Source organism: Lithobates pipiens, unplaced genomic scaffold, assembly GCF_037356315.1.
Source record: "Lithobates pipiens isolate NorthernLeopardFrog02 unplaced genomic scaffold, aLitPip1_a1.2 Scaffold_19, whole genome shotgun sequence".
Classification (NCBI taxonomy): Eukaryota; Metazoa; Chordata; class Amphibia; order Anura; family Ranidae; genus Lithobates; species Lithobates pipiens.
The window spans coordinates 158,094,313-158,110,173 of record NW_027507764.1 but is presented as its reverse complement, the minus strand read 5'-3'; the positions used below and the strand labels follow the sequence as shown (position 1 = coordinate 158,110,173).

General features: G+C 40.4%; 1 protein-coding gene across 3 annotated transcripts in view; it reads right to left on the bottom strand.

Annotated features, from left to right (window-relative positions):
• RARB (retinoic acid receptor beta) overlaps positions 1–13,724 on the bottom strand; it is a 1,106,099-nt gene extending 1,092,375 nt beyond the window's left edge. For all 3 annotated transcript variants that reach the window (XM_077491425.1, XM_077491424.1, XM_077491427.1), the window contains exon 1: positions 13,599–13,724. The gene's annotated coding sequence lies outside the window, so the exon portion shown is untranslated. The remainder of the gene's footprint in view (positions 1–13,598) is intronic.
• Positions 13,725–15,861: the final 2,137 nt, after the last annotated feature.

Here is a 15,861-nt window from a genome sequence, read left to right as displayed (position 1 = left end):
GATGTAATTTGAGAAACAGATTCACATCCCAACTGTGGTTCATGCCTGTGGGGGGCATGTCCCCAACAGGTAAATCCACTTAACTTCCTGTTCTAATAGTCTTCTATGCTTGTCTCCTGCACACCGACATTCTGCTTTATCTGTCTTCACTCTCAATTTTATAAACTGCATGCTTGTTTTGGGTCAAAAAGTAGTGAAGCCAAGTAAAGTATATAATCCAAACCTTTTATTAGTTTTGGATAAAGTAGGGAAGGCTTAAAACCCAACAGGTTGAGGAAATCTCCCAAAATAAGTAAGAATGGTTAGTACAGCCTTTCTCAACCTTTTGAGATGGAGAAACCCTTGCAATAATTTTCAAGTCTCAAGGAACCCCTGCTAATAGTTACTATATTTACAACTCGTCTTACGTTATGATGGTCACTGGGAAGAATGCCCCTTACATTTGTGGTCATTGGAAACATTTCGCCTTTACAAATCGCTAAAAAGTTCCTTGGTGTCAGCGGTTAATTATCTTGAAATTGCTCATTGCTTGAGGAACTCCTAGCAACCTCTGGAGGAACACTGTTTGAGAAAGGCTGAGTAAGATAGATAGCTGTCCTGGAACAGATGTAGCCACTTGAATTCCCCTTACCACTTCTTGTTCTGGGGATAACTTTAAACAAGATTCTACAGTCTGACATGCATAGTTAGAGGGGGAATAAAAACTCTGAAAGGCCCATTATCACATCAATCAATATAGTGCAGTTTTCTGAGGTTAGTACTAGTAAGTACCCACAAATCACACTGGGTCATCAGCTATTGATAGTGAAGTTGTAGTATACAGAGATTCCCATTTCCGGGACTGTAATCTGTAATAACATTGCATGCAGTTGGGTTGCATTTTAAAGACATGCTCTGAAAATAAATATCTATATAATAAATGGTTACAAAATAACACTAGTATAGTTTTATTAGAATAAAATACAGCCTTTCCTGTAATATTCTATATTTTTATGGTGCTCCAACAACTCTGTTGGACATAATGTACAGAGAATTTGATTTGTTGTCCCTGTATGTACAAATGTTTCTCCTATGCATATCATAGATGCGTTTTTAAAAACTAGGAAAAGGTAAAAAAAAAAAAAAAACGCTTCCACTATGTAAAGTAAGCTGTCAGGCATTTGCCGTATGTGAGTTCTACTGTCAGTTATGTAATAGAGGGATGAGACATAAACATACTGGGGCTGGTTTATTAGAGACCCTTACAATGACCTGTTTCCACTTGAACCTTTATGGATATCTCGAGTGGTCACAGAACAGACTGAAAATTACCCCTTCAGTCAATCAACTCTCATTAAGATGTTAGACTCGGGGAAGAAAATCAGCCATTCTGGCACTGCAATAAGTGCAGGTAAAAAAGTGAATTCATTGGTTGGGAAATGTTCAAGATCCTAATTTAAAAAGATATCCTTTGTTTTTCTGGAGATGCCAGAATTATACTAGCAGCTAATGTAATCCAGCTATTATGGCGGACCTGTTATTTTAGGGCTCGTTCCCACCACCTTAGTTGAGTTGCATTGATCCGCACAGATCAAAGTAGGTTCTATGTAAGGGCATTTAGAACACAATTGTTTTCAATGTGCCCTGTTTCCACAAAAAACAAACAAACAAAAAAAAAGTACAATGCATTGACTCTACACAACAGATACCAGCCCCTCACTATTTTAGCTTTGGAGCAGGTGTGAACAAACCCTTACAGAAGAGAGCATATTCTGAAAAGTAAAATAAAGGATTGCTGCATAGAAGCAAATTTCAGACAAGAGAATGTATTCAATGAGCTACTAAGACTATACAATTGCTTGACAAATCCCAGGCGCCGGGTCGCCAATGGGGACTAGAAATTGCGTCCTGGCACCTGGGCTTTTGTCAGCCCCAGGCATGAGCAATTTGTGATTCTGCATTTGCGGCTGCGGTCTCACTGGCTCCTTTAGATCCTGATCTCCTGGTCCTGGCCAATGATCAATGACCAGGACCCGTCGATCATCAAAGTGAGTGACAGGCGAGAGAGAGAGCATTTTATTTGCACTGATCATGTATTAGTGTGATTGGTGATGTCAGTGTCAGTTAGCCAGGGCAGAATCCCACCGTACTCTCACAGTCCCACTATAAGTTGCTTATTACTACCATTACTAATAATAATAATTTTAACAAAATCCAGTATACAGCATATACCGTCATTTGTAGATGCTATAATTGTCATGCAAATGCCATGTCGTAGCCAATCAATATACAGTTATTGGGATTTTTTTTAGCAAAGATATGTAGCAGAATACCTTTTAGCCTGAAGTTATGAAGAATTTTTTCTTTTCTTTTCTTTTTTATTGGCTACGTTTTATAGCAAAAAAAATAAAACATTATTATAATTTTTTTTTTTAATTTTGGTCTTTATTCTTATATATTGCAAAAAAAAAAAAAAAAAAAAAACAGTGGTGACCAAATACCTCCAAAAGAAAGTTCTATTTGTGTGAAAAAAATGAAGCAACTTTCATTTATATACAGCGTATAGCAAACAAGCTTTGTTAGTTTAATAAAAACTGGCTCCTAACTTTTTTAGCTGGCTCGTAGGTTCAAAGCAAACAAGTCAAGCCCTGAACTATACAGTAAACATGACAACTGTGCTAAAGTTAGAGAATAAACACAGTTTTTCGGGCTCTTTTAAAGCTGGACAGAGTAGGAGATAGTCTGACATATCAGGGTAGAGCGTTCCAGGGGATGGGAGAGGCTCTGGAGAAGTCATGGAGGTGAGCATAGGAGGAAGAGACAAGGAAGATAGAGGGCAGGAGCACATGGGAGAAGTGAAGAGTACAGTTTTGGTGATATTTTAAGATAAGATGGTAATGTAGCTTGGGGCAGAGTTGTGGATGGCTGTGTTGTTAAAAAAAAAAAATAATTATATGTTTGGCAACAAGAAGCCAGTGGACTGATCTGTACATGAGGGGGATGCACACTGAGTGGTTAGTAAGGTGGATGAGTTTGGCAGCCGCATTCATGGTAGACTCAATAGGGGCTATCCTGTGCAGAGATAACCCTATGAGAAGAGAGTTGCAATAGTCGAGACCAGAGATAACAAAGGAGTGAATGAGTAACTTTGTAGTGTCATTGGTTATGAAAAGCCGTATGCTGTATATGTTGCAGAGATTGAGGTAGCATGATTCTGAGGAGGATTGGATTGTGGCCTACAGGAAAGAACAAAGTCCAGGATTACACCTAGCACCCTGGCACAGAAGGTTTTGATAGCTGTGCTATTGATCTGGATAAAATAGGCAAAGAAAGGGGGGGGGGGGGTAAATATTATGAGCTCAGTTTTGGAAATATTGAGTTTGAGGCAGTAGTGCAACATCTATACTATACAGATATGTCATTATTACTCAAAAGTAGGCCATGCTTTGTGCACATCTTAAAGCTTAATTTTCCATTTTGACTCTAATGCACCTTTAAACATAAATCCCTTAAAACCCCAGAAATCTTTTAGAAACAAGTTGTGTGTCTATTTCCTCCTCTATTTATTTCTTATAAGCTTTATACATTTGTGTATTCTATTTATTTATGAACATGCATTTAGTCCATTTCATGTACTGGCACAGGGCAATAATACATACACTTTATATATGTTTGTGTATATTTTACATAATTCATATATATGTAGTTTTGGCAGTTTTATTTAATCCAGTTTTTAAATTATATTAATTTTATGTATAAACCGTGTCACCTATAATCTGAGAAAGTGACAGCTAGTCCCGAAACGCATTTTTGTGTTCAAATAAATGTTCCTTTTTTAAAGCGGAGTTCCACCCAAAAGTGGAACTTCCGCTCATCTGATTCCCCCCCTCCGGTGCCACAATTAGCACCTTTCAGGGGGGAGGGGGGTGCAGATACCTGTATAATACAATTATCTGCACCCACTTCCAGGAATAAACTCTTGCGGGAGCCTTCTCGCACTCCCCCACTGTCTCCTGGGAAACACACAGGTTGCAGGAGATAGCGGGGACCACTTACAATGCGCATCGCGACTCGTGCATGCGCAGTAGGGAACCAGGAGGTGAAGCCGCAACGTTTCACTTCCTTATTCCTTCAATGAGAATGGTGGCGGCAGCAGCCGAAAACCGACCAAAGGCTACCTTTATCAATATATAGTATAATCCACCTGGGACACATCCAACCAATAGAAAGTTGCTACTTTAGACTGAACAAATCAACAGGCAACAATGGTCAACTGGCCATTCATACTAAAATGTAGTGGTCTGCAGTGCATGCATTTTCATGCATTACATAATGCAGTCCATTCACAATGAATTGGCTGTCAGTGTAAGCCAGTGCACAATTTCGGTCACACTTGTGTGTTGCAGGAACATGCCCGCAATGCACAAAAATGCACAGCCATTTAGCAGATGTGCCAGTGTCTCATTAGCTCTTAATGTGTATGTTACCCTATACATGTTTTTCTTTGTGTTTGTTCACATATTTGTATTTTACAACTCACAGTTGCTATAATTTTCATGTACTTCATCCATCTAAAGTTCCTGGTTGACCCTGCCAGTCTCCATTCTTTTTGTTCTATACTGACCACATAAAGCACAGAAGCTGATTTCTGTTAGTGTGGTCAGTTTTCATCATTTTGGCCATTTAGAGGTACAGGACACTGTGCAGACACACAGCATGCCTGTATTGGGTAATTTGTTCAGACGCCACATCTCATCTTGCCTTTGGCACATACCCCCTCCCAGTCAAAGCTTGCTCCTTGAGGACAGCCTGAATGTTGCCTCAAGCTGAACAGACTATGGAATATAGGCACACTTTGGGGGAGATTTACTAAAATTGGAGAGTGCAAAATCTGGTGCAGTTCTGCATAGAAATCAGCTTTTAGGTTTTTTGTTAAAGCCTAATTGAACAAGTTGAAATTAGAAGCTGATTGTCCACCATCCGCAGCTGCTACAGATTCTGAGTGCTCTAATTTTAGTAAATCTTCCCCTGTGTGTCTGCACAGTATCTTGTAACCCTGGCCCCCAATATCAGGAAGAAGAGATGTTTGACCACATGACATGACTTTTTAACCAGGAATACACAAAAAAAAAAAAGATTGCCAAGAATAGGGTTGTCTGCGTTTTGCAGATAGAAAAAAGTGCAGATAATGGCCGCTGAAAACGTGCACAATTTTACCACGATTACAGTGCGTTTTTCATAGGTCAAAAACCAGATAAAGAATGCAAGACAAGTGCATTTTGTCACGTTTTCATATATATATATATATAAGCAAAATCAGTTATGATGCCTGTATAGTTATAACTGTATTAGAAGGTTTCCATAGCACAGTATGTTCACAACGACTTTTATGGCACCCCATGCATGTTACTAACGTGCATGCAAAGTACCATACTTTTTCATGTGGGTCAGGGACTTCTTTTGCATGTTTCTTGCACGTAGGGAAGCCCATCAAAATGAATGGAGTGCCCTAAACGTGAAGTGCAGGAATGCGCAAAAATGCACGTTTTGTCGTACCTGTATGGTGTGAACGGAGCCTTTAGGCGTTGTGTGACTTTTTTTTAATTTTAATTTTTTCAGTGCAGGACAAGGCAACAGAGCATATGTCTATCTCAAGGTTGCATTGCCCAGTAATGCAGGTGCAGCGAGATGTATATTAATGTGCACTGCGGTAATGGTCATTCTAATGTGGGTCATGACATGTGGTATAGTGCTGTTAGGCCCCTTTCACACTTTTGTCACACTTTTCCAGGGCCTGAAGATGCCTTTTTCCTGAAGAAGCCATCCTTGGTGAAATGTATGTCCAAGCAGAGGACTGCTACTTCCGAGTCCCATTTGATATCATATCTGGACTGACAGGCACGGCAGAATGGAGTTTACCACACACCCTGTATACACTGGTGCCAGTTTGAGGCAGCCATACAAGTGAGTGTAACTATTGATGTTTTATTGATTCACAACTTTTAATAAATACTATACAATGATATTTTGAACCCTATCTCTCGCCCGATCATCATATGAGTGTGCTATTACCCAAAATGGAGGAAGATTGTGAAAATCCAATCCACCAGATATATATACAGGCCCGGATGTTCAGGCCGCATAGTGGGAGGTAAACGGCGACTGCGCCCTGGACAGAGTTAACACAGGCCACAGCCACTGCTTGCCTACCGCTATACGGCCCTTCCCTCTTTCTTGTCAGCAGCACAGGACGCGAGAGAAGATAGCTTCCTGCTTTTTCTTCTTCCCTCCCAATTGGCCACAGCGGTGGGCCAATCAGAAAAAAATGAGCGGGACATCCTGGGAAATGTAGTCCCAGAGATAGGAGGCCCAATTGATCTTAGCAGGGAGACAGCTACAGTCCCAAAGAAAAAACCCGGAAACAAGCAGGTACTACAGGAGACATGGAAAAAGAAAGAGGACTGTGCTGGGGGAACAATTAGCCCCAGCACCACCAGATGGAGCCACGCTGTACCCACACCACCAGAGAGAGAGAGAGAGAGTGAGAGAGAGCGCCATGCTGTACCCGCACCACCAGAGAGCCATGAGAGCCACTCTGTACCCACACCACCAGAGCGTCACGCTGTACCCACACCACCAGAGAGCCATGCTGTACCCGCACCACCAGAGAGCCATACTGTACCCGCACCACCAGAGAGCCATGAGAGCCACGCTGTACCCACACCACCAGAGAGCCATGAGCGCAACGCTATATCCGCACCACCAGAGAGAGCAATGAGCACCATGCTGTACCCGCACCACCAGAGAGAGCAATGAGTGCCAGGTTGTACCCGCACCACCAGAGAGAGTCATGAGAGCCATGCTGTACCCGCACAAAAGCGCTATGCTGTACTCACACCACCAGAGTGCCACGCTGTACCTGCACCACCAGAGAGAGCCACGCTGTACCCGCATCACCAGAGAGCCACGCTATACTGCAACACAAGAGAGAGAGAGCTGTAATATAAAGGGGACTGCACTGTAAAGGGGCACAGTAATCATTACAGTGCCCCTTTACAGTGCAGTCCCCTTTATATCATAGTGTCTCTGCACATTACAATGTGGAGGACCGACACCAGCCACCCCCACGAATGTCTACCAACATCTCTCCCCCCCGGTCCCTGGAAAAGTTGGCTGCTCAGTCTAAAATATCCAAGCCTATTTTTTGTCCCAGTCCGGGCCTGTGTATATATACATTAGTATTGCTATTTATATATGGATTATGTAAGCGCCACACTTTTTATAATTATTAAAAGCACGGGAAAACTATTTCCCTTCAAAACCTATGTGCCTGTTCAGATCACTGTACTGCGGGTATGCTGCGTTCGTTCAAAAGTCCTGCATGCTTCCATTGGCACCTTCCATTGTAAGCCAATGGGAACGCATCAAAAGCTAACAACATCTGCATTTTTGGTCCTTTTTTTAAGTCATGTTTCACAGATGCATACTGAAAATCAGGAAACCAGAAAGCGCACCAAAAATGCATGTGTTTTTTACTAGTGTGAAAGGTCCCTAATGGATGAGCCCTGTGGACAAGCCGTTACTAAATCACCTTCCAAATATAAAGCAGAGAATAGGAACCAGACTTGTAGGGAGAAATTAAATAAATAATGACGAGCATCATTGCCTTGAAATGCATTGACGCATGAGGAATCTGTTCTATTATTTGAAGTTTATAAATACAAGTACATAAAGTACACAAATCATAAAATACACACTACATAAACGACACAATAAATACTACATTCTTTAATATTAGGAAAACATAAACATAATATGGGCTTTATTTATTTATCTTTGTGCATGTATTCTTGACATCCAGGGTCTCAGATCAATAAATAAGCACTTTAACTTTCAATGGAAACTTCCCAAATCTGCACTGTTTCACACCAAGGACACTAAACAACAGCTTTATGTTTTCTGCCACAGGGAGCACAGGTAAGTTTAGCACATTTAACTTTGAGTCAAGATAAAAAATGACCTTTTCATAAAGTGATTTTACAATTCCCTGTAGTGAATAACATCACCCTTACTCACTGCAGTAATAAATGGAACTGTACTGGGGGAACAGCAGACCTCTCCTTCTGGAAATATTAGCTGGACTGGATATCATGCTGATCCTGTGACTTCTATTGCCGTGTACACACGATCGGAATTCTCGTTGGAAAAAGCTCTGATGGTTTTCCCGTCTGAATTACGACAGAGTTCCGCTCAAACTGTCTTGCCTACACACAGTCACACCAAATTTCCGACCGCCAAGAATGCGGTGACATACAACACGTACGACGGGACTAGAAAAAGGAAATTCAATACCTAGTAGCCAATAGCTTCCATCTCGTAGTTGAATCTGAGCATGCGTGAGTTTTTGCGCGTTGGAATTGCATACACATGATCGGAATTTTCGATAGAAAGTTTTTTCATTTGGAAAATTGAGAATATGCTATCAAATTTTTGCTGGCGGGAATTTGGTCAGCTAAATTCTGATGGAGCATACACACGGTCGCATTTTCCGATGAAAAGCTCTCATCAGTCTTTTGGTGGCTGAAATTCTGATCGTGTGTATGCGGCATAAGTGTTCTCAGTCTGGAGTTTTGACTTCACTTGGCACATGCTTGTTGTAGTTCAGTAAGGTCTCGTTCACATCATGTCTGTTGAGCTGCATAGATCAACTCAAGCTCAATGACAGGGCACATGCATGCGTGGTAGTGGGTTCTGCATAAAAATGCAGCATGTGTCGATCTTTACGCAGTGAGATTCTCTGCACCACATGTCAGCTCAACACACTATAAAATAGGTCCTGTGTGATTTTTTTTTTTAGCACAAGACAATGCAATGTACAGAGCATATGTAGGTGTGTATGTTGCCTTTTTAGACAGCACAACTCACTACAGCGCTATTTACTGCATTAAAAACAGTGTCTTGTGACACTTCAATAGAACTAAAAAAATAAGTTAACAGTGCGATGCATTGTGACATCACACCGCTCCTCGCTGCCCCTACACAATGCACACCACACACTTCCTAGTGCCTGGGCTGGTGTGACCAAGTCCTTACTCATATATTAAAATGATAGGGTTAGTATGGCAGCCAGAATATAATCATTTTCAGAAGGAAGAAAAACTGTATTAGTTTATTCCATAGTATTCTGCTATGTGTCCAAATGTGAGCAAGAGATAGATAGATTGATAGATAGATAGATAGACAGATAGAGGGTCACAAAAGGTTGTTTCTAAAGAAGCTGGCTGTTCACAGAGTGCTGTATCCAAGCATATTAATGAAAAGTTGAGTGGAAGTAAAATGTGTGGTAGAAAAAGGTGCACAAGCAACATGGTTAACTGCAGCCTTGAGAGGATTGTGAAGCAAAGGCTATTCAAGAATTTGGTAGAGATTCACAAAGAGTAGACTATGGCTGGTGTCAGTGCTTCAAGAGGCACCACATACAGACGTATACTGGATATGCGTTATAATTGTTGTATTCCTTGGGTCAAGCCACTCCTGAACTAGAGACAATGTCAGAAGCATCTTACGTTAAGGAGAGAAAGGAATGGACTGTTGCTCAGTGGTCCAAAGTCCTCTTTTTGGAAGAAAGTAAAATTTGCATTTCATTAGGAAATCAAGGTCCCCGAGTCTGGAGGAAGCGTGGAAAGGCACAGAATCCAAGTTACATGAGGTCCAGTGTGAAGTTTCCACAGTCAGTGACGATTTGAGAAGCCATGTCATCTGCTGGTGTTGGTCCACTGTGTTTTATCAAGTCCAAAGTCAGCGCAGCCCTCTACCAGGAAATTCTAGAGAACGTCATGCTTCTCTCTGCTGACCAGCTTTATGGAGATGCTGATTTCGTTTTCCAGCAGGATTTGGCACCTGCCCACACTGCCAAAAGTACCAAGACCTGGTTTAATGATCATAGTATCACTGTGCTTGATTGGCCAGCAAACTCGTCTGGCCTAAACCCAATAGAAAATCTTTGTGATATTGTCAAGAGGAAGATGAAAGACACCAGACCCAACAATGCAGATGAGCTGACGACCGCTATCAAAAAAATCTGGGCCTCGGTAACACCTCAGCAGTGCCACAGGCTGATCGCCCTCCATGCCACGCTGCATTGATGCAGTAATTCATGCAAAAGGAGCCCTGACCAAGTACTGAGTGCATACCATACTGTACATGGACAAACTTTTCAGTAAGCCAACATTTCTGTATAAAAAAATCTTTTTTTTTTATTGGCCTTATGTAATACAAATTTTCTGAGATACTGAATTTTGGTTTTTCACTAGCTGTAAGCCATAATCATCAAAATGAAAAGAAAATGTTTTAACTATATCATTCTGTTTGTAACACATCTATATAAAATATGAGTTTCACCTTTTAAATTGAATTACTGAGATAAATACATTTTTGGTTGATATTCTATTTGTTTGAGATGCACAGATAGATAGATAGATAGATAGATAGATAGATAGATAGATAGATAGATAGATAGATAGATAGATAGATAGGTAAAGACTGCAGACAACCAGCAAGTTATGGAGGAGATATAACTATCTATAGAAGTTTCCATGTATTGTGGGTGAAGGAAGGTGCTTTTAGAGGATGATTCTGGGTGAAGGATGGTGCTTTTAGCAGATGATTCTGGGTGAAGAAAGGTGCTTAAGCGGATGAAGGAAAGTGCTTTTAGTGGATGATTCTAGGTGAAGGATGCTGATTTTAGCGGATGATTCTGGGTGAAGGAAGCTGATTTTAGCGGATGATTCTGGGTGAAGGAAGATGCTTTTAGCGGATGATTCTGGGTGAAAGAAGGTACTTTTAGTGGATGATTCTGGGTGAAGGAAGGTGCTTTTAGCGAATGATTCTGGGTGAAGGAAGGTGCTTAAGCAGATGATTCTGAGTGAAGGAAGGTGCTTTTAGGGGATGATTCTGGGTGAAGGACAGTGCTTTTAGTGGATGATTCTGGGTGAAGGAAGGTACTTTTAGCGGATGATTCTGGGTGTAGGAAGGTGCTTTTAGTAGAGTATTCTAGGTGAAGGAAGATGCTTTTAGCGAATGATTCTGGGTGAAGGAAGGTGCTTAAGCAGATGATTCTGAGTGAAGGAAGGTGCTTTTAGGGGATGATTCTGGGTGAAGGACAGTGCTTTTAGTGGATGATTCTGGGTGAAGGAAGGTACTTTTAGTGGATGATTCTGGGTGAAGGAAGGTGCTTTTAGCAGATGATTCTGGGTGAAAGAAGGTGCTTTTAGCGGATGATTCAAGGTGCCTCTTTTTAGTGCAGCTCATGTGATGTGCAGATTTGAGATCCTCCGCGGTGACCCTGTCAAACACTCCTCTGAATCATGCACTTCCCCTGTCAGAGCTATTTACTATCAAAGTCTGGAACACTAGGAGTAAAGCACAGTGATCTGGAAGTATGACTGCTATCAGGACCTCACTCTGCTCCCACAATACAAACAAAATACAAACTGTTTCCCCATAAAGCAATCTGCAGGATGATTATGTTGTGATAAAAAAGGTTAAACAATGATGGAAGTTGATGCTTGGGTGAGGGAGGGGACAGGATGACCTCCTGTTGTAATCACTACAACTAATGCACTAATACAATTAAGGGATCGGAAGCTGGGGGTCACCGAGGGCGCACTGACCCACTTCTGACATTGTTCACAATATGGTCAGCAGGAGGTGAAAGACACGTAACATTACACGCTGCACAAGGCCGTCAGGTGCAGCAAACACGGATTTAGTGTTACCGGGAGTGTAGTCAGGTGAACAGAAGCAAAAGGTTCAATTTCTGACACTTTACACAGGGATAAGGATCTTTAGGTTCAGACACAGTCTGATTATAGTCAACTAAAAACAACTGTCACTTTGTTGAAAAAAAAAGAAAAAAGAATGGCATACTGTGAATTGAACATTATGTCTGATTGGTTATTAAGCTGACCATCCAAAATACAATCTGATTGTAGACTTAGATTTTAAGATCTAAGATCATAAGATTGTAGATCTTTTACACATAGTACAAGGGCATGGCTGATTGGAAACAATTTGAAAGGACTGTTTAGGCGATTTTAATATCCCATGAATGTGCTATCTGCTCAAAATTATTGAATCTGCAAATAATCATAGTCATAATTTTCTTTCTGGTCAACTGGTGAACAAATCGCAAACAATCAAAAAGCTACAACTTCTCTTCCAATTGATTTGAACTCACTTTAGATCAGATTTGATCAAACTGAGTTGATCGGCCAGGGCAAAAAAATTATCAATCAATTTTTATTGAATATGATTGTATTTTGATCCATCATTTTATAAAATGATGAATATGAATATAATTGTATTTTGATCCTTCATTTTATAATATTACATAGTGGAAATGATAATGAATGATAACTTATAATTCTAAATTACAATAATATCTTAACTATCGATCAGAATCCACTTCCCCATGCATCATATTAATCACATGGGTTGTTGATTATAGATCAATTATTCCTATTGGAAAAGATCATCTGGAAAATAAATCATTCACCAAAGTGTATATGGCTACCACTAGACTCAAGATTCAATTTAGATCAAATTTGATCAATTGACAAGGGTGAAAAGTGATCAATTGTTTTGCATCAGCAGCCGCAAGATGCTTTGTTCATCAATTTGATCAGATTGTAATCAATCAGAACATGAGATCACACGGCGGGGATAAAAATCGATAACTTACAATTGTATCTTCCAACTATTGATTAAAATCCACTTCCCCAATTGATCAAATGGGTTGTGGGTTATAGGAGTCTTCCTTTTAGGAGAGATTGATTGGAATAAAAATTGATCATGTATCAAAGCGTGTATAGCCATCATACAATCAGATTGTATAACGTCTGCCCAGCCAATGCTCACAGGAATGGAAGGGCCTTGATCATTGGCCTCTTCTTTATCCACTTCCCATGTACATGATAATTGGATTTCCATTGCAACAAATCTTCGCTGCCTTGTACTGCCCATCGCTCTATGTTGGTGCTATATGACAGGTGTTTCAGATCAGGGGGCAGAAACCTTCATTATATCAGAAATCAAAATGTACCAATCAGCCGTGTATGGTGTCATCTGTTCAGGAACTGAGATATCCGCCAATATGGACTGCAGTAAATATTTGGTTTGGTGACTGCACTGTCAACTGAATAAAATAAGTGACAGAGGGAGATCCCAAAAGTCAGATCTGCAGCAAAGTGTACACAAATAATTCTATTACACCTGTGCAAATCTTATAAATAATGATTGTAAATACAAATCAATATTGATAGTAGCAGTGATAGTGATCCCCCCTCCCTCCCTCCTCCATACACACGTGGATGAGTAAAGTGACATCTGGATGAAGAATAGACTTCCTGAGAAGTGTCACCAGTAACAGGTAGAAGGGTTCTTGTCCCATGACAGCCCATCTATGGGGCAGCCAGGAGACAACATACAGACCCAGACAACACAAACATGTCAATCAATAACTTCCCCCAGCCAGGGAATCCTGAGATCACATGGCACACAATGCACACTGCCAGCCCAGTGCCATCCCCTCCCTGGGCATCAGCACACACATGGCTTACCTTTCACATGACCTCTCCCAGCCAGCCGGGTCCAGGCAGTGACAGAGAGCAGCGTTGGGGACGGTGCAGCAGTGACAGCAGCAGAGGCAGAGGCAGCATCAGAGCACCGTGGTCTGCAGGAGCTCTCCCCTCCCTCCCTTGTGCTCTCAGTGCTGAGCTCCCACTCCCTCCCTCCCTGGGCTTCTCTCAGATCCTCTCTACCCTTCTCATTGCCTTCACATCCAAAGGGACAGCGCGCATCTTGGAATTTCAACTTTAACAATGTCCTGGAGTAGGCAATTGCCTTCGAGTCATTATATACATTACAATCTGCCCGTACAACCCACTTTAGATTTACCAAAACTAGGCAATATGAGCTTAAAAAAAACTGGGCGCGCTGTTTCTTTAAAATTCAGAAGTGCTTATGTGCATATACTAAAATAATCATATAATAATACAAATGCAAATATAATAGTGCAAGCTTAGTGCATACAATCTACATAAAAAAAAAATAATAATAATAATAATAATAATAAAAAAAAAAAAAAATATATATATATATATATATATATATATATATATATATATATATATAAAAAAAAAATTAGCAATCGTGCTAAGTATTATTTTAGAAGTGCCAAAAGACACTCAAGCCCTAAGGATGGGTTTGCACATGTCCGGTGCAAATTGTATGCCAGTTTTTATTAAAAATAAACGTTTGTTCAGCAGTTCAGGTGCGTTTTTGATGCGGTTCTGATGCAAATTTGCAAGGCACAGAATGGGATTTTTGTCACAGCTGGGATTTCAGTGCTGTCCGATACAAAGTAGATAAGGTTTCAACTCCTGTAATAGGAGAGCAAACTGTGTTGAAATGCTAAACTGAATACTGAACCAGATAATACTAAGCCCGGGTTCACACTAGCTGCGGATGCGGCTCGCAGCAAGGGGCCTGGTGCGTCCCTGTTCTCCGTTTCAGGTGCGAATCAGGTCCACTTTTTTGCCTAAATTTGAGCCTGAAATGGAGCCAAAGATGCATAAGACCCTTTTGCAGTGTGGTCCACGGCCGCCCCGGAGCTGTGTGAACCGGCTCCATTGAGAGACAGTCACAATCTCCTGTCATGAGAATTGGATGCAGGGGAAACTGCATCCACTTCGCATAAGTGTGATCCCAGCCTGAACCGAATACTGAACAGAATACTGAACTGAATACTGAACTAAATATTGAACATAATACTGAATTAAATACTGAACAGAATACTGAATGGAATATTGAACTGAATACTGAACAGAATACTGAACCAAATATTGAACTGAATACTGAACGGAATACTGAACGGAATATTGAACTGAATACTGAACATAATACTGAGCCGAATACTGAACAGAATACTAAAACAAATACTGAACAGAATACTGAACAGAATACTGAACTGAATACTGAACTAAATATTGAACATAATACTGAATTAAATACTGAACAGAATACTGAATGGAATATTGAACTGAATACTGAACAGAATACTGAACCAAATATTGAACTGAATACTGAACGGAATACTGAACGGAATATTGAACTGAATACTGAACAGAATACTGAGCCGAATACTGAACAGAATACTAAAACAAATACTGAACAGAATACTGAACAGAATACTGAACAGAATACTAAAACGAATACTGAACAGAATACTGAACCGAATACTGAACAGAATACTGAACAGAATACTGAACAGAATACTGAACTGAATACTGAACAGAATACTGAACTGAATACTGAACAGAATACTGAACAGAATACTGTACAGAATACTGAAAAGAATACTGAAAAGAATACTGAACAGAATACTGAACCGAATACTGAACAGAATACTGAACTGAATACTGAACAGAATACTGAACAGAATACTGAACAGAATACTGAACCGAATACTGAACAGAATACTGAACAGAATACTGAACTGAATACTGAACCGAATACTGAACAGAATACTGAACAGAATACTGAACCGAATACTGAACAGAATACTGAACAGAATACTGAACCGAATACTGAACAGAATACTGAACAGAATACTGAACCGAATACTGAAGAGAATACTGAACAGAATACTGTACTGAATACTGAACAGAATACTGAACTAAATACTGAACCGAATACTGAACCGCATACTAAACCGAATAATGAACCAAATACTAAACCGAATACTGAACCGCATACTAAACCAAATAATGAACCAAATACTAAACCAAATACAGAACAGAATATTGAACCGAATACTAAACT